The sequence below is a fragment of the Sceloporus undulatus genome, chromosome 5 (assembly GCF_019175285.1).
Source record: "Sceloporus undulatus isolate JIND9_A2432 ecotype Alabama chromosome 5, SceUnd_v1.1, whole genome shotgun sequence".
NCBI classification, from domain to species: Eukaryota; Metazoa; Chordata; class Lepidosauria; order Squamata; family Phrynosomatidae; genus Sceloporus; species Sceloporus undulatus.
Genome location: NC_056526.1, coordinates 139,356,787 through 139,376,302, shown reverse-complemented (window position 1 = coordinate 139,376,302; position 19,516 = coordinate 139,356,787). Strand labels below are relative to the sequence as shown.

General features: G+C 40.9%; 1 protein-coding gene across 2 annotated transcripts in view; it reads right to left on the bottom strand.

Moving 5' to 3' along the window:
* Positions 1-11,612, bottom strand: part of MARCHF1 (membrane associated ring-CH-type finger 1) — a 163,030-nt gene extending 151,418 nt beyond the window's left edge. For both annotated transcript variants that reach the window (XM_042470179.1, XM_042470178.1), the window contains exon 1: positions 11,546-11,612. The gene's annotated coding sequence lies outside the window, so the exon portion shown is untranslated. The remainder of the gene's footprint in view (positions 1-11,545) is intronic.
* Between the last annotated feature and the right edge of the window lie 7,904 nt (positions 11,613-19,516).

The window sequence follows — 19,516 nt, the reverse complement described above, 5'->3', positions numbered from 1 at the left end:
CTAACCCTAATACCGGCACTGGTAACTGAGTGGCACTGATAAACTGGCATTTATAATTCAATCCTTCCCAAATGTAAAACATGGAAACTTTACTTTCCATGGACTACATTCCCCAGTACTATGAGATACTGGGAAACACAGTACAGTAATGGAATTTTTTGAGCTCCAGATATAACCACCAAAATACAGAATTATTATAACTCACTTCCACTTTCACTTGTGGACATGCACCCACTGTAAAGCTATTTGTCATTGATTCTTTTGCCAAAATACATACCAAGCCTTTGTTTGTATATCAAGCTCCTGCCAAGGACAGTCTCGCCTTGTATTATTATTATCTCTGCCACTGTATTTATTTTTCCCTCTTTATAGGAAAAGTAGAACATGCCTCCTCATGCTGCTAAGAAAAATACAATGCTATACTTTTCCTATCTTCAATCAACACATTATACTATTTGGCCTATGAACCAAGCATTTGCCACTTGCCACCCAGGATATTGGAACACACTGTGCTAAATCTCTTAACACCAAAACAAAACTGACAAAAAGCAACCAACAAACTAAGCACTGGAATTATAAAACTGAAAGGAAATCTATAGAAAGAGTAATGTTTCCTATATTTTTCTCACTTGATAACTGGAGGTGTCAATATCTTTTCAATATCAGTGTCAACATTTTGTCACATGATCACACAAAACAGGACTGCAGACTCTTCTGTAACATTGTAGGCTCTATATTCAGTACTTTTACCTATTTGAAAAATATGCAGAGAAATGTGTAACATTAATTGGAAACTCAAAATAAATGGCCAATCTTTATACAAACCACAGAAAACCAATAGCCCAAATTGACATTTTGAGACATTTTTATCTGTACATAAAATATAGAGCTAAGTATACACACACATATTCCTTATACCTAACAAGACAGTTTTCTAAAGAGCTGATTCTTACAGTAAGACTATTAAAATCCTATATGTACTCACTAAATATAACAGGGCTTACTCCTGAGTAGAAATGGATATTCTAAAAGCATATGCACAAGAGCTTCTGCAACTACTGCTTAGAGAATACAGCACAAACTGATGAAGTATCAACTGTGGCATCTTGAAAACCAATTTACATCAGAAACTGCAATTCTGACATCTGGCTATACAAGAAGGAAACCCTGGAAACTTATAAATCACTTTAATGCAATGTAAGATCAGAAAGTAAAGGACTGTAGGGCAAGGAAAACTTAGGGAGTGGTATTGTTTTTATGTTCTTCATGTATAAATATAACTGTGGCTCTTATGTTTCATTCACAATCAAACATTTGTTTTGTCCGTATTATATTTATGCTACTGCAGTATGAGAATAGATTTTTTTTAATGGATCAGCATGAGACAGCTTCAATATAAGTCCTTCTTGGAGGGGAAAACTCAGACAGTTTGATTAGGAGATTCCTATTCAACCACACAGCCATTGGCTTGCAGGATCCCTTAAGGCACAGCTTTATCCCCCATGCTATTTAACATCTACACGAATCAATGGGGGAACTTATAGGAATTTTGAGATTGGGTATCACCGGTAACATGACGACACTCAACTTTTCCTCACTTCTTTCCATCCAATTCCAAAGCAGATGCCTCTGTTCTAAAACTTTCTGCTTTTGGTAATGACCAAAGAATTGAAATTTAATCAAGACAAAACAGAGGTGCTCCTCGTAAATTGAAAGGCAGATCAGAGAAAAAGGATTCAGCCTATAATGGATGGAGTTACATTCCCCCTAAAATCACATTTTTGCTCCTTAGGTGTGCTTCTGGACTCAAGTCTGAGGCTGGATGCCCAGATTTCAGAAATGGCCAGAAATAAATTTGCACAAACTGGTGTGCCAGCTGTGCCCATCCCTTGAGAAATTACATCTGGCTACAGTGACACACATGCCTTGATTATATTCGATTTGGATTACTACTATACACTTTACATGTGGCTGCTTTTGGAAACTGTTCAGGAACATCAGTGGGCCCAAAATGCTGCAAAATGAGAGATGTGTTGTTTTAAAAGGTTTTTATTTGTCCTTCTTCATGAGCTGATTCTTGTTTCTCTTTTTCTGTAGTCAGAGTTTTAATGCTAGAAGCTGGCTACAGAAAAAGAGAAACAGAAGAATCAGCTCACAAAGAGGGGTTTTCCCAAAACATGTTAGCAGGAGAAATAAAAGCTTTTTAAACAACAGCATGGCTTTAAAACATTTTGTTCCACAAAAACACTGGAGTACATCTCTCATTTTCCAGCATTTCATAGTATTTTCTCCCCTTTAACTCTCCAAAATGCTGGAGCCAGGTTGCTGACTGAAGCAGTTTATAGGGATCAACCCTCTTGCTGGAACAACTCCACATGGCTGCTGATCCTTTTCCAGGCAGAATGCAAAGTTTTGGTTATGCCCTGTAAAGGCAAAAAATGTATACGATCTGAAGAGAAACCTTTAAAGGCCCACATGGCTTGAGGACAGACTGTTTGAAAAACCCTATCTCCCATATGAACATGCCAAGATCTTAAGATCTTCAGGAGAAGGCTTTCACTTGGTGCTATAAGCTCACTTGGTGACGTCATGGGAAAAAGCCTTTTCAGTGGCTACTCCTACATTGTGGAACTTTCTTCCACAGGAGGTCTCGCTAGCTCCCGCCCTACAATCTTTCCTTTGACAAGTAAAGACCTTTTCATTTAAGGAGGCACTGATTTTTAATATGCTGCAGCAGATGGAGCTTTTAATGGGGAGTTGTTGTGTTTCTATTTTATTAAGTCTTGAATGTGTTTGTAAAACTCCCTTTAACTTGCACTTTTAACTTGTGTTTTTTAAATAGAAGTTTGATTGAACTGTGACTGCTGTCCAATGTGCTGAAATTATTCATGTTGTAGTAAAAGCTTCAGAATCAATGTACACTGCTCCCTCGGGTTACGAAATTAATTCGTTCCGCGGCCGCTTTCGTAACCCGAAAAGCCTTCGTAAGCCGAATTGCCATAGGCGCTAATGGGGAAAAGCCGCGTTTCATGCGAAAAAGCGCCGAAAAGCACCAAAAAAATTTTTCGTAACCCGAAAAAAACATTCGTAACCCGGAACAATTATTTCCAATGGGATTTTTTCGTATCCCGGAAATTTCGTAACCTGGGTATTTCGTATCCCGAGGTACCACTGTACACATTCTCAAATAACTGTTCAGAGAGCAGTGTCTTGATGCTTTTTGATTCACTCAAAATACTAGTTTTAATATTGTTTTTACTACTAGATTACACTCCCAGTTATCTGAACATAAATCTAAATTATACCTCAGATATTTGAACCTCACCAATCCACCAAGATGCATAAGGCAGTGTGCATGGTTCTTCTCTTCCCAGTGTTCCCTGTGATTAATGGTAAAAGGTATGTTAGACAAACTAGCCTAACCTACTGGCATCATCTCAACACTGGCATCACCTCAACTTCAGACTAGGGATTGAACTTGTCATCTATAGTCAGTTCAGTCAGGATTGTGTTTCCCTATGTTAGGTTATTGTTTTATTGAGATGTAAACAATAGATTTTCCTGTTCTTAATGAAAAAGATGGTTTCAAACATCCAGACATCATTTCAAAACTCTGTTCACTACTGTGAGAGCTTTATTGTTTTCAAGTGTGCCCACCAAATTCCAGTGCTTCTGGCATCATTCTGTCAAGGGACTATGCCTTTCTGACATTTATCAACTTCTAGGAAAAGAGAGAGAGAGAGAGAGAGACCAATGCCCCAAAGCAGCAAAAATAAAGTCAAGGAGCAATAGCCTTGCAGACAAAGCCAAACCTCAGGAAACTGAGGCACCATCACAGTAGTTGATAGGACAAGGTGTAATGGCAGGGGAAAAAAATAATTTCATCTGTGTGGGATCCTGGAAATAGTTTTCACTGCTCAGAAGTGGCAAAGGGAACTGTTTCACCAATTCACTGTGGGAAATCCAAGTGTATTTATGATTATTAGCAAATGGTGTGACTCTTATTAGCAAAATGGTGGGATGAAAATTTAATTAATTAAAATAGAAAGCACAGGAAGAGGTAGAGCTCCTGATTCATCCTTCTTTCAAACGATACTTCATTCAACCCACCATTGTTTAGTTTAGAGATAGCAGAAATGCTCCAAGATGATTTCACTGTGGAGCTCCATGGAATGAAGCTAGTAGTAGATGTGATTCTGAGCCAAGTACAGGAAAATACAGTGAATGAGGATCTATGTAAAGTGGGCATAGGGTACCCATGGCTTTTCTGATAACTTTTGCACTAAGTAGTTGTCTGCCTCATTTAGGGGTAGCTGAAATACATAAATTAATAGATGTGAACACCACTGGGAGGACAATGGGTGGTAAAAAATACTGTCCACTTCGACTAGTCACACAGTGAACTTAATTTCTATCAGTTATGATTTAGAAAGCAGTATACCAGGGTACAAGGAATATTCCCTCAAATTCTGACCTTTTTATTTTATTTAATTGTACTTCCATATATTTATTATTGGTATCACACCTAATATACAATATTTGGGTTTCTTACAACAGAAAATGTGGACCCTTGGTATCTGCTGGCGTTTGGTTCCTGGACCTCCTATGGAAACCAAAATTTGTAGATGCTCAAGTCCTATTAAATACAACAGTGTAGTAAAAATGGTGTCCCTTATACGAAATGGCAAAATCAAGGTTTGCCTTTTGGAATTTATTTATTTTTTAAAAAAAAATTTTTCAGGTCATGGATGGTTGAAGCCATGAAAAAGAAATCCGAGGGCATTGAGGGTTGGCTGTATGTTTACAGCAAAATAATATTTTATGTATTTCCAAAATAAAATCCATAAATTAAAAAACACTTGCAGAGTACCATATTCAAGAAGATTCTTTCCCACAACCATACACACCCTTTTGCACCTATTGGCACAGTAGTGGATCACAAAAGGGGATTTCCATGGAGTGAAGCTAGCAGTAGATTTGATAACATAAGGAGAGAGTGCAAAGTGAAGTGTTTCTCTCCAGGCACCACTGACAGTTTTATTTTTACAATAAAGACTTACCTTATTTTATTATTTATATTTACTTTTTGGATTTATGTCACCCAAAATGGGACACAAAGCAGCTCTATATGATGCAAGATATATCAGATATCTAAACCAGATTAAGAAAAGGAAGAGGCACTAGACATGATACTACAAACATATGCTGGCTAATGAAGCACACTACAGAATTTCCAAAGAAAATCAGCCTCTGTGTTATACATTACAAGAAAGCCTTTGGCTACATAGACCATGAAAAACTATGGTTAACTAAAAGAAATGGGAATGCAACATTTTATTATACTGATGCATAACCTATATTGTGGACAAGAAGCCCCCATCAGGGCAAAATATAGAGAAACTGAATGGTTTCCAGTTGGCAAGAGTGAGTGTATTGCCCCATCTGTTTAACATATGCAGAACAAATAATATGTACAGTGAGAATACACATGGAAGAAGGAGGTGAGAAAACTGGATGAGGAAACATAAATATTTAAAGATATACAGGTGAAACAATATTAGCAGCAGCAAAAAAACCATCAAAGACAAGGAATGACTATTGATGAAAGTTAAGGGAGAAAGAGCAAAAGCAGGGTTACAGCCAGAATGCCTAAATTTATACTATCACGAAACAATCAGCTCCATTGAGGGGAAAAAAATAATGGTTGGTAAAATGGGAAGCGGTAGGAAAAGAAGAAGAGTACATTACAAATTAAGAGGCTGTGCAGGTCACCCCTACTTCATGCTACAGCCCCGCTCGGGCCTCTCCAGGGTGCAAAAGGGACCTGCAAAAAGTGGCTCCTTTTTGCGCCCTCGAAAGGATGGGATACCTGAAGCACCATGACTTTAAGGTGCTCCTTTGGCGCTGTGTCATGGAAACACAGTGGCAGAGGAGCGCCATGATGCCATGTGCCATGTGGAGTGGCGCATGATATCACGCCGCCATGGGGATGGAGTCGGGGTGTGTGTTGTATGGACACCACACCTTGAGCCCACCACCGGGCTGGCCCTGTTTTTGCTCCCTGGAAAGGATAGCCCAGCACCGTAGCTTTAAGGCGTTCCTTTGGTGCTGTGACATGTAAATGCAGAGACAGACAAGTGTCTTGATGCTGTGCGCCATGTGGAGCAGCTCGCAGCATCACGCTGCCATGGGGGTGGGGGCGGGCATGTGTCATATGGATATCATGCTCCAACTCTGCCCCCAGGCTGGCCTTAATGGTCAATCTTTACAACCCCTACCTAAACAAAGGAAGCCATGGCCTTGAATTTACAAGGCCTGAATAGGGCTGTTAATACAACAGAATATATTGGAAATAAGGTTTATAACACGGAAACCAAAGAGAAGCTAACATTGAGGATAGGAGGTCAGCCAAGGAGCAATAAAGGCCAAAGGCTGTGCCACTACTCCCAATATAATTGTACCAAAGCCTGCAGATGGCAGCTTTCCGTCATTCCCCAGCCATATAATTGTGAAACAGGAGGATTAGAATAAGCCTTCATAAACTAGCTGTGCACTAGGTAGGCACAAATCAGCCAGTATCAGTGATGCCACCTGGACATTGCACTAGATGAAAGAGTAATATATTCAGATTAGCATACACAGTGTGCTATCATGATGTAGTGGTTTGAGCACTGGACTATGATTCTGGATACCAGGGTCTAAATCCCAGCACATCCATGGAAACCCTCTGGGGGACCTTGGGCATGTCACACTCTGAGAAAGGCAAAGGCAACCCCTTTTTATATCAATCTTGCCAAGAAAACCCTGTGATAAAGTTGCCTTAAGGTTGCCATAAGTCAGAAATGACTTGAAGGCACACAGCAACAACATACAGGTCATACAGTAAAAAGCTGAATAATTCAGCATACCCGAGTACAATTTCCCAATGTAAGACTATACTGAGGTGTCATCTGTGTGTTCCCTACCAGACAACCTCTACCACAATCTCTCCCACCATGGATCTCCCCATGCTATAGGACTGCAAACCAAGAGGTCACTTCACAAGAACTGGTACAAACAAAATAGTTCTACTCTTCTCCATGTCTGTCTAAAGCATTCCCATGATTTCAGAGTGTGTTTGTCATTTCCAAGTCTGCCAGTCCCCTCTTGTCATCCCAGAAGGAAAGCATAACCCCTAGCTTCTTTCACCACCCTCAATCCAACAACTCTTACTTGTTGTCGCACATTTATTTTAGAGCAAGCATGACATCAGGGACTGAAGGGCAGAGCTTTTCTGCTCCATGCCTAATCAGCCTCCCTGCTTTGCTCTTTGTAAGGTTCATGCAGGAGAAAGCCCACAGGAGCTGACACCATCCTCCTGCTGCTGCATTCCTCCTCTCTTAACATATACCAAGCACATTGGCTACAAAGGTCAGGTTCAGTGCAGCAATAAGTTCTCTTTTCTCCATTTGGTTGTTGTCAGAGATAAAAGGGGCACTTCACAGCCAGCCCATTTTCCCACCACACACAGCAAGAAGCAGAGAAAACTCAGCCATGGTAAATACACCTATAGTTTCTGGAACACAGGTGCACAAGAGATCAAGTAAATTCCTGCTGTATACTGTTACATTATCAAAGCACTTTAGCCCTATGATGATAGTTAAAGTGTTATTTTAAAACTGATTTGATGAAATTGAATTCTGGAATATTGTATGAGTCTGGATGTCATATGTGGGCATGAGAGGGTGAAGACACAAGGGAGGAAAAAGTAAAAGTACAGGTATCATGAAAAAAGGAAGGCCAAATGGGATCAAAACACACCAACAATGAATCTAGCCACACCGCTAAGATGCAGCTGAGAAAGAACAACCAGGTGGATTTTGGTTCCTGAGAAAAATAGCCACAATAAGCAACAGGAAAATCAGGATATTTCAGGAATGACTGGCTGCAGGGCTGGCACCTTCTATGAATATGCAGGAACTCTGGAACAAAACTGACTCAGAATTTCCAGACACTTTTGAACAGTCCAGTTTTGTTTGAAGAAAGTTTTAAAAACTATTATAAGGCAGAAACTAAGCATTCACATTTTACTGCTGAGAAGATGAATACAGCAATTCTTTTCTCTCTGACTATTTTTTTTCAAGGACAAACATGCTGAAGAAGAGAACAAGTTATCATCTTTTCTAATACTTAAAGATTAGATCTCTTCATTGGTGAAGTTGGGAGTCCTTTCGTGCAGACCATCTGAACAGAACAGAGGATCTGGAGAAGACAGTGCATAGAGTTTGGAAGCAGCACAGGGACAATTTAATTTTTCTCAGACTATTCCTCCATACAAAAAGAAAACTATCAAGCATGGCACTCCCAAAATATAGAAATAAGCAACATTTCTATCCCACTAAACAGGCTTAAAACTGTTTTAACAGAAGGAATAGCTTTGGGACAGCAGACTATGCTACCATATAATCTGCCCCGTACCCTCAGATCCTCTGGGAGGAATTTGTTGCCGTCCACAAAGACCAGATTGACGGTGCCCTCCCAGAGGACTTTTTCTGCAATCGTTCCCACTTTATGGAATGGCCTGCTGGATGAGATCCATGAAATTACCAACCTAGAGAGCTTCAAGAAAGCTGTCAAGATGGATCTCTTCTGGTAGGCCTTCCTGGAATAGATTCCGGCCATGTAACGCTCCCCCCACAGACATATATAAGCGAAGACTCTGCCCACTGTTATTTCATTATCGTATTATTGTTTTTATATTTTATCGTTTGTAATTTTAATGGATAGAATTGTTTAATCCTTTTTTAAGGGGGGGATTGAATATATTGTATTTTTCAAAGGTTGTAGGCCACTTTGATTGTGGTAACAAAAAGCAGGATATAAATTAAAGTTTTATTTTATTTATTAATTATAGTCATCTCAAGAGTTTTATTTTTCTTTGAAGAAAAGTTGTATGAGTGGACAACAGAACATGTAGAAAACTCTACAAAGCAGCAGAAGACAGACATGCAACTGCCACAAAATCAGTATCTCAAGGGGTTTTCTGATCTTTAAGAAAGAACTCTTTAACCATATGTTTACAGTATTTGCTGAATCTTCTTGAATACTCTTTTGATCGGCCCATTATGGCAGCCTGAAATATAATAACCCCTCAGGCTTCCCAAACTAAATCCACTTTATCATACCATATGAAAAACAATCTCCCACTGAATACAAGCTTTCATTGGGGGTTGTTTACATAATGACTTGAAGACAAGAACTATTTTCTGCATTCTAATACAGAGCTTGTTTTGCTTATATAAGTGAGAATTTAGTAGTTCATTCAATATATTATCATCATCATTATACTTCTCCATTTTATTGCCCCCCGTTTCTTTCTCTGAACCACTTTCAGTTTCCGTTCACTTCCAGCCAACAAAACTCCAACCTGCTACTTCACATTCAACAACGTGTTTGCAACTACCAATAAAGCAGGACCATTTCAGGGGGGAAAATACACGTTTATTGCTCGAAAAGGATAACATTAGAAAATGTTGTGGGTGAAAAGAAGTGAGTCATAATCACTGTGTTTAATTTATTAAAAATAATACCAATAAGTTGAAGAAGGCTCTCAAATCAATTGTCAGTTAAATCTACTGCTATTTTACACTACTACAAGAATTGTAAATACACGCACTGTTGATAAATGAAATCAACAGATCGAATAAGCTATGAATAAATCATAGAAAAAACGTCGCTGGGAAACATAGTAAAATGTGTCAAACATTTGCACATTCTCATTTGTTTTCTTCTCAGCCACTATAATTCACAATTGAAAATCTGTGTCTTAAAGGTTAGAGACCTTTACCAGGCAGGAGACAAGAGGACTAAGTAAGTCCTAACTTCATTTCCCAAACCCCAGAATCTCTATGCAAAAAAGGAAGAGGAAGAAGTCCCCTGCAAAAAGGTACTTTTCCTAGGTAGCCTGAGATTTCTACCACAAAACAACAACCCACTTTTAAATTCATGAGGATGTGTGCTAACTACTCAGGCGTGGATCCCAGAATTTCCTGTTCAGCTGTACTAGTTTCTTACTAATAAAACCACCCCGCCGCCACCAAAATGACAGAGAACAATGGAATGAGAGGAAAACCCATAGCTTCTACAATGGAAATGGAGGATAACCATGTGTGTCTCTGTGTGTGTTTATATATGACAGTCCACCCATATTCGATGGGCTGCTGGAACTGCTATTTTTATTGCATTGCCGTAGAGTGTGGTTGTCATTGGACACCTTTTGGCAAGCCTCCCCCAGGAAAGGCGATGCCAAAGCCTTGCCTTTGAGCAGATCCTCTGAAGGTCCAGAGGAACAATGCCCATTGTCTGCAGAGAATTTGGAGCACAGACCTTCTTCCTCCAAGACAGACACGCACCCCTCTCCCACCCAGGCCTCCCCTTGGAAAGAGACAGACTAGCTGCACCAAGCACCTAAAGGATCTCCTACATTTATTTGTGACCCAGGAAAGCCAGAGATGCAGCTTGACAACCAGCTTCAGGCAACCCCCCTTCAAGGTTGCATTTCAACTATCATGTATGCTGGTGATGGCGAGGGAGGAAAATAGATAGATAGATAGATAGATAGATAGATAGATAGATAGATAAAAAGACCATCCTCTTTTGGGATGGACTTTTTTATTGATGGTTGGGGATGGTCTTGGTTTTTTTAATCCCTTCCCCAGCCCCAGGGACGAACCAAGGCAAACCATGTCCTCACAGGGCAAAATGTAGGACCCTCCAGGGAACAAAATAATAATAATAATAATAATAATAATTATTATTATTATTATTATTATTATTATAATTTTATAATGTTATATATAATTTTATATTTTTATAATTTATAATTTAAATAATTTATATTTTAAATTTAAATTTTATAATAAAAATGATAATAATAATAATAATAATAACCACAGACCTTCCTCCAGCACACACCCCTTTCCACACAGGCGTCCCCTTTGAAAGAGGGGAACAATGAAAAAATATTATTATTGATAATTGAAAATTATTATTATTATTATTATTATTATTATATCCAGTGGTTGCTGAAGAAGATGCAAAACCTGACAGTTCTCCAGCGGTTGCTGGAGAAGATGCAAAAAATGAGTTTAATATAATAATAATAATAATAATAATTAATAAAATGGAGGCCATGAGCACAGAAAGGAGATCCAAAGACTCCTCCGTGCTTCTTAGCCAGGCTGAAAATAATAATAATAATAATAATAATAATAATAATAATAATAAATTCCTCATGGAGGACGTCATCACAGGAGTTAGGAGGGACCTCAAGGGTGATCATGTCCAAGAAAAGGACAGAACCAAAGCAAAGGACAGACCCAAGCAAAAGCTATAAGGGAAGAGGGACCCATGCTTTCCAGGGATGCTGAGAAGGCAAGGCGTTTGGGACTTTCCTCCCGGACGCGGGGATGAAATGGAGGACTGGGAGGAAGGAGGAGGGTCGGGTCCAAGACTCAGGCCCCACCAGGACCCCTCCCCCCCGATTGCAGCCCTCCCTACCTCTTACCTCGCCCTCTTTGCTCCTCTCTTTGTTCCTGCTGCTGCTGCTGGAAGTTCTCCCATTGCTGGCGGTTGTCTCCCGCGCAGGGACCACCGAGATCCTTTGGAGAGGCATTTGGAAGAGAGGGCTGGCCCTTGGCGAGGCCTGATTGGAGGAGGAGGAGGAGGAGGAGGGGGACGCCTCTTCTTCTCCTTCTTCTCTTTGCCAGCCCCTCGTCCGCTGCTCCCCCTCAGGAGGAGCCCACCTGGCAGAGGGGTAGCGCTGCCCATCCTCTGCCCGGGCCAGGCATGGTCCCCCTTCTCTCTGTCTCTCTCTCTCTCTCTCTCTCTCTCTCTCTTTCTCTGTGGTGAAAGATGGCACAGGGGTCTCCCTTCCCAATTAAAACACTCCCGCTCCCTTTATATTAATTCCCTCCCAAAAAAGACACACAAGTCAAACACACACAGAGAGAAAGGGAGGAACATAAAAATCCAAGGGGAGTTTGGCATTTGGCATTCTTTGCGCCTCAGGACTGGGGCTGCCTTTCTTTTTTCTTTCTTTTCTTTTTTCCTTGTCTTCCCCTCCTTCCTTTCCTTCAGCCTCCTCCTCCTCTCCAGAGCATTGTGGGAGACTATTCCATGCCTCTGGTTACCTAATAACTGTCATGGAAACCAAAAAGGGGGGAAAGAAGAAGAAGAAGATGAAGAAGAGAAAACAAACACAAAATAAAGCTGGCCCCTGCTTTTTTTGTTTTAAGGCAAAGCAACCCCCTCCCCCCGTTTCCCGCCCTTTCAGGGCTGCTGGGGCTCTTCTCTCTCTCTCTCAATGGCTATATAAATCAGTCTGTCTGGCTTCTCTGGGTCCCCTGTTGCTGGCCTTCTTCCTCTCAGCAGCCCAGCTCCCCAAAGGCGCCAGGACTGGGACTGGCAGGCGGCTTAAGGCGCCCTATTTGGGAGCCCAATCCCTGCTGGCCTCGCCTTCGCCAGGCGCAGAGGGCGGCCCGACTGCCTGCCTGCGCTCCCAGGCTAAGCCGCTTAGGCTCCCCGGAGATGCCCCCCCTCTCTCTCTCTTAATTTTATACACACACACACACACAAATGTGCAAAGAAGGGGTTAATTACACACACACTTAACCCTTCATTTGCATCTCTCAAGGCAAAGGGTTATTTGTGTATTTATTTTTAAAGAAACCGCACCATGACCAGATCTCCTCACCCGAAATGGAGGACCAGGCCCCTCGAAATGTAGAGCATTTGGGAGCATTTGAGGACAGGATGAAACCCTGGCACTGGCTGACCCTGGGCAAGTCACACTCTCTCAGCCTGAAGAAACCTGGCAAGAAGACCCCGCAATAGGTTCACCGCCTTAAGGTCAGAAACGACTTGAAGGCGCACAACAACAGCAACAAAGCAAAAAGCTTTAAAACACTCCTAGAAATGCTCAATGTATGCTCCTTAGTCAGCCTCAAAATGGAGGACATTTTGGAATTCCCCCTGGGTTGAAATGGAGGATATGTCCTGGAAAAGGAGGACCAAGTCTGATCACCCCACCCTCCATGTGGTTTTGCACTCAGGCAAATAGCATTTTTGTTGTTGCTGTGTACCTTCAAGTCATTTCTGAAGTATGGTGACCCTAAGGTGAACCTGTGTGTGTGTTTGTGTGTTATGTGCCTTCAAGTCATTTCTGACTTATGACAACGCTAAGGCAAACCCTATCTTGGGGTTTTCTTGGCAAGAACTGTTAAGAGAAGGTTTAGCATTGCCTTCCCCTGAGGCTGAGAGAATGTGACTTGCCACCCAGTAGGTTTCATGGCCAAGCGGGAATCAAACCCTGGTTTCCACTGGTGCAACACTCAAACACCAATATGCCAGGCTGGCTACCATGGTTTTCTTGGCAAAGTTTCTTCCGAGGGGTTTGCCATTGCCTTCCTTTGAGGCTGAGAGTGCGTGACTTGGCCAAGGCCACTCAGCCAATTTTCACATAGCCTTGACACGCTTGGAATTTCTCCAACCCATCTGGTCCTTCACCGGGGCTCACCAGGGCTTAAATTCAGACGCCAATTTAAACATAAGAGCTCAGATTTATGATGTCATTTGTCCTGAAAATATCCAGTGTCACCTTCCCCGGGTGACCAGATGTCCTCACCACAAAGGAAGACAAGGTATCACAAGATGTAGGACTCTGAAGGAAAATGTGGGACCTTACAACATAAAACAGCAGGTCTCAACCTTTGGGGGTCAAGCGACCCATTCACAGGGGTCGCCTAAGACCATCAGAAAACACATATTTACAGTGGTCTTAGGAACTGAGACACTGCAATTTTATGGTTGAGGGTCACCACAAAATGAGGAACTGTATTAAAGGGTCATGGCATTAGAAAGGTTGAGAACCACTGACATAAAAGCTAAAAGAACTCATATCAATATAAATCTATGCCTCTTTGTCATGCCCAAATGGAAGACATTTTGACATGTCCTGGAAAAGGAGGACATCTGATCACCCTGCACCTTCCAGGAGTTTGGTGTGTAGTGAGACTTGAAGCCTCAAAACCTGGGTGTAGCATGGTAAAGCCCAGAACCAGAATGTGTGGCATGCTGACAAAGAGAAAGTCCTGGAGCAAGTGCAGAGTGCATTTCTACCAACACTGAGTAGTCACAGATCATTCCTCACATACTTCAGATTACGGAACTCCAACTAGTATTACTAGTTTTAGAAGCTGCAATGAGCAAAACAGGCATGCAACTTCTCACCAGGGCTGCCTCTCATTATTTTCCTGCCCCAGGAAAACACAAAATCACTTTGCTGCCAAGTCTTGCAACACCAGAAAGCAAGAGGTCTTTCCTCAAGGGGCATCCCTTGTTGTCTCCCTCTTTCCCTCTTCCAAATAAATTAAAAGAGCACTTTCATCTCAGTCCTTTGGAGCGGTTGCTGGAGAAGATGCAAAAACGGACAGCTATGGGAAAAACCTAAAGAGGATGGGGAGATTCTGAGATGCCTCATATTCTGTTGTACCAATGGCCTGGGGCAGGGAAAATGCATGGCTCAGGGATATATCTGTCAGGCAATTTTGGACACCCATTCCAGAACATTAACATTGCTTCCAAGTGAATAATAAGGAGGAGGATATATAGTTTACTGGAGGCTGTTTATACAAAGCCTGGCTATTCTTTCATCTCATTCCTTTTTAACTAGCCATGTTCTCCGACTTGAAACATATATTATTTGTTGGAAATGGTCATTGCTTGGACCTTCAGGATAGATCTTCTCATTCGCAGCATCTGCACAACAAAACTTGCTTGTCTGCCTATGGAATTAATCCTATAAATACCAGTGATACTTGATGTTAACTCTTGTTCCTCTACTGTGAGGTAGCAAGTTGGCAGAAGTTCTTTCTGCAACTAACTTGGACTTGAATTTAGTCTATGTATTTTATCATCTAATTTGAAAGTACAGTGGACCTTTGGTATCCCCTGGGGCTTGGCTTCAGGCCCCTCTATGGATACCAAAATCCATGGATGCTCAAGTCTCATTAAATAGAGTGGCATAGTAAAATGGTATCCCTTGTATAAAACGGCAAAATCGAGGTTTGCTTTTTGGAATCTATAGGTTTTTGAATATTTTCAAGCCATGTATGGTTGAATCCATGGATAAATAATCTGTGGATATGGAGGGCCGACTGTAAACACATTGTCTTCATTTTGAGAACCATACCAGTAGTTATAAATAACTCTCAGTATCAGTCAGAGATCCCAACAGGGTTAAGCACCAATCATCAGCTTAATCCACCTATGTCTCCCTGAGTGAGGAAGAGGGAGAAGGAGCTTAAAAGGTGAGCCAGACACAAAGCCTGACTTGCATCCTTCCGCTGGACTAGGTCAGCTGTTTATTTAGGTTAGCAGGATTCAATATGCTATACTATTAACTCTCTAAGGCAATAGCCCTGTGCATGTTTATTTGTAAGACCCATTAACTTAAGTGGACTATACTTCTGAGTAAAGATGCATAGGGCAATGCTATAAGCAAAAAGCAGCAACTCTAAAGAAGCAAAAAAGAAAAAATATTCTTTTTAAACACCCATCACATAAGAAGTCATAGATTTTGGGAAAGATAGCAGTTTCACCCATTTGATTGTTAAAATATATTTGGAATAGGAATCACAGTTTTTGCTGTTAAATTGATTTCTGACAGAATCTCAGAGCAGTTACGAAAACACAAACCTTCTCAAAATCAGTGATGAAGAAAGTGCTTCTGCCTATCCTCCTGTTTATTCCTGTCTCCATATGGCCATGTCTTCTTAGGTTGCAAGCCTGTGGGAAGACTTTGTTCTTTTTTAAATTTAATCACTTTACAGGTTTCTCTGTGGTACTTTATAAATAATAAGTATTATTAAGTAATATAGTATTCTTCTTCCTTGCACTCTACTAGTAATGTGAAATAATATAGAAGTTAAACTAATATAGCCATGTCCACAATCAGCTAACATTTATTATTTATTTATTTATTTGAAAGACTGATATGCTTGTCTTTTGCCAGGATGCTTAACAAAACATTATAAACCAGTAAAATAGCAAGAAGTCCTAATAAATTAATAACAACAGCATCTAAAGCAACAAACTTTAAAATAACAAAACCAGAATTACTGTGTGTGTTGAAGTCATTTCCAATTTACGGTGATTCTAAGCTGCCTCTTTCATGGGGGGGGGGGGGGGTTGGCAAGATTTATTCATAAGGGGTTTGTTATTGCCTTTTTCTTAGGCTGAGAGAGTGTGACTTGCCCAGGGTCATCCTATGGGTTTCTTTCGCTTAGGAGGGAGTTGAGCCCTGGTGTCCCAGAGTCCTAGTCCAACATTCCAACAATTACACCATTCTGGCTTGATGTAGTAATAAGGTTCAGGTGAATAAAAGACACATTTCTCTCATGCCTGAGACTGATGCAAAACACACTGCAGAAATAATCCAGTTTAAGACTGTTTTAACTGCCATAGCTCAGAGCTAAGTAATTGGTATCCTAGGCTAGCCAAGTTATTTTGACACAAGGAAGGGGCATCATTGGGGGGATGAGGAGGGTGCGGACGGCACTAGATGAGACACCTTAAGGGAGGTGACACCACTGCTTCCCAAACATCTGCCTTTTGGCAAAAATGAGTTGTGCCATTCACCTGTGTCCCTTTAAAATACTGGAGCTCAGTGGAAGAAATGGTGTGAATAGGATGTGGCTTAGTAGGAGGAAAAAGGAGCGGCATCAAGTTGTTGTTTTTTTAAAAAAAGAATAAAAGTTTAAATTTTAAATCTTACATTTTTAAAAAAAATTCATTTTAAATTTTCTTGAAAAACATAACATTTTACCAAATTTTCACTTTAACCACATGAAACTATGTACATGTAAATATAGGCTATGTCTATTGTGTTGTAATGTAAATGTATAATTTTAATTTTGCTAGTTGTTTATATTAACAAATATTGCTTTTATATTCAATAATATACTGTATAGGAATTATCATTTATGAGGAATATTAGTGAAGAAAACATTAGTATGGATTCTGTATGGGGTGTATGGGAGGAGGTCAGTGGGGTGTGTGTGTGTGACACAATGAGTTACTGCATGGGGTGATTCCAAACCTAGTGACACCACTGACACAAGATCTTCCAGTGAGTATGCCCTCCCCCCAACCCCTGACAGCTGTCAATTCTTGACCTAGACTGTAGGAAGGATGGAAAGCCTCCTTGGATAGAGGAAACTGTTCTCTGCAGAAAGCTCATGAATAGATAGAACAGATGATAAGAAGTAGAGGTGGCATGTTCCCCCTCCTTACAGGTTTACAATACACACATTCTGAATGCCTGAAGAGGGCTGATGTGACTTTTCACCATGAATGTCTGCGGTTGTTTTCATCTGTAGGTGCCTGTGCAATAGAATACTGCAATGTGCTATGTTAGAAATTGTCATATATTGCCACAGAGCATTAGAATCCTGAGACCGCTTGATAATTGAAACACAGAGCAGGTACTTAGATGAAATCGTTTTTTTTTTTTTTTTTTTCAGAATGTGGTAACCAATGTTTGAATGAATGTTAAAACAAACCACTAAAGTATGTGGTGACTAACTGCACAAGGACTGGGAACCATTCCACCTCCCATCCTCCCCCACAGACCACAGTGCACTGGAAGTGACATCACATCACTTATTGGCTTATTTTTCGCAAGAAAGGAATACTTATTTGGCTTATTTTTCGCAAGAAAGGAATACTTATGGGGGTTAGAGAGTTCCAAATAAGCCATTTTACTTGTGTGTGGTTTTTATCATTTACAGGCAGAAAACTATTTCTCAAATTAGGGTGAAAAATACCAGGGAACTTAGAGGCTATACATAAAGCCCTGAAGGGGTGGCATACAGCAGCCCGTTCTTCAGCCAGATCGGGACTGCAGCAACCTCATGCCACAGCCCTGATCCGGCCTCTGGAAGGCACAAAAAGCAGCTCCTTTTTGCACCCTCCAAAGGATGCTATAACTGCGGCAGCACAGCTGTATGGCATCCCTTCAGCATGGCATCATTTGGATGCAGCGCCAGAGGTGCGTCATGATGCCGTGCAACATCTGGAGTCGGGTGTGCATTAGGCCTGTCTGGATAGCCATTAGAGGTGAATAAAAAGTGTGCTTTAAATGCCCAAACAGCCCACACTATCTTTATCCTTGTGCTAAAGAAACCAAATTTTATAAGTTATCCCAGGTTATCTAAACTGCATTTATAGGCCCGATCTAAATGGGCCTTTGCACTGCCCCTATTACATGCTAGGCATTGGCCAAGGACGCAGCGTCCATTCTCGCCTCACCCCTAGCACGTGACAGGGGCATAAAAATGGCAGCGCCCTATACACATGGGCGCCGCCATTTTGATGTGACGGACGCTTAGCGTCTGCACGTCCCAGCACCTTCATAATGCTGTAAGTGCGCCATTGGCGCCTTGCGGCATCACAACTGCACCGCAAGAAGAACCCGCTTTTTGTGGGTTCTTCTTGCTCCGCGATGGAACCACACGGTTTGTCTGCTGTGGCTCCCTCGCGGAGCAAACATGGGCACCGGCAGAGCGCCCTTTTTGGGCGCTCTGTACCACACCATAGTTAACCCTCCATGCCCATGGATTCTTTATCCATGGCTAGAACATATTCAAAAATACATACGTTCCAAAAAGTAAACCTTGATTTTGCCATTTTTTATATGGGACGCCATTTTATTATGCATTGTATTCAATGGGATACAATGTTTTCCATAGGGGAGGGGGGCTTTTGTTATCCATAGGGGGGCCTTTATACAAACCACAGCGAATAACAGCAGTAGTTTTGCAGAGGGAGGACTTAAAATATTTTAAATAATGTTGGAAGGGGCATGTATCACAGGATTCTTGAGAAGGAGTGCTATCATTTCTGTGGAACTAACTGCATTTTAAAATTAATATTTCATCAGTCATTATATGAAAACAACATTTGCAATAAATTTATACTGAGGGACAACATATAACCATGTTCTATATAAACATTGGAATTCACACCATCTTTTCTTCAGTTTAACTGGTTTTTTATGAAGTAGGTATGCAAATGGCAAAACAGAGTTAGAACTGCATTGCACATAAGCAGTAGGTGTTTAAATTGGCTGCCTGCCTGCCAGGTTTTAAAAGCAGTAAGATCAAAACATTTAGCAAAAAATGTTAACACCTTTCAGATTCACTGATGAACATTTACTCTTCCAAATGATGATTGACACATGAAGATCGGGAAATGCACTAAATACAATTTCTACACTGAAATTCCTCTTTACCTGCTGTAGAGTTCTTTGTGGTAAATACCATCTGAATAGCAGTGACATGTTTATATTGCCTACTATACCATTAGCCTCAGATTAGTGTTCTGTTAGCTGACAGCAGCACATATCATGACAACAAGCGACACCAGAACTCTGAGCATTTGTTCAAAGTCTCTACTTTCTTTATATGATTTACTATAT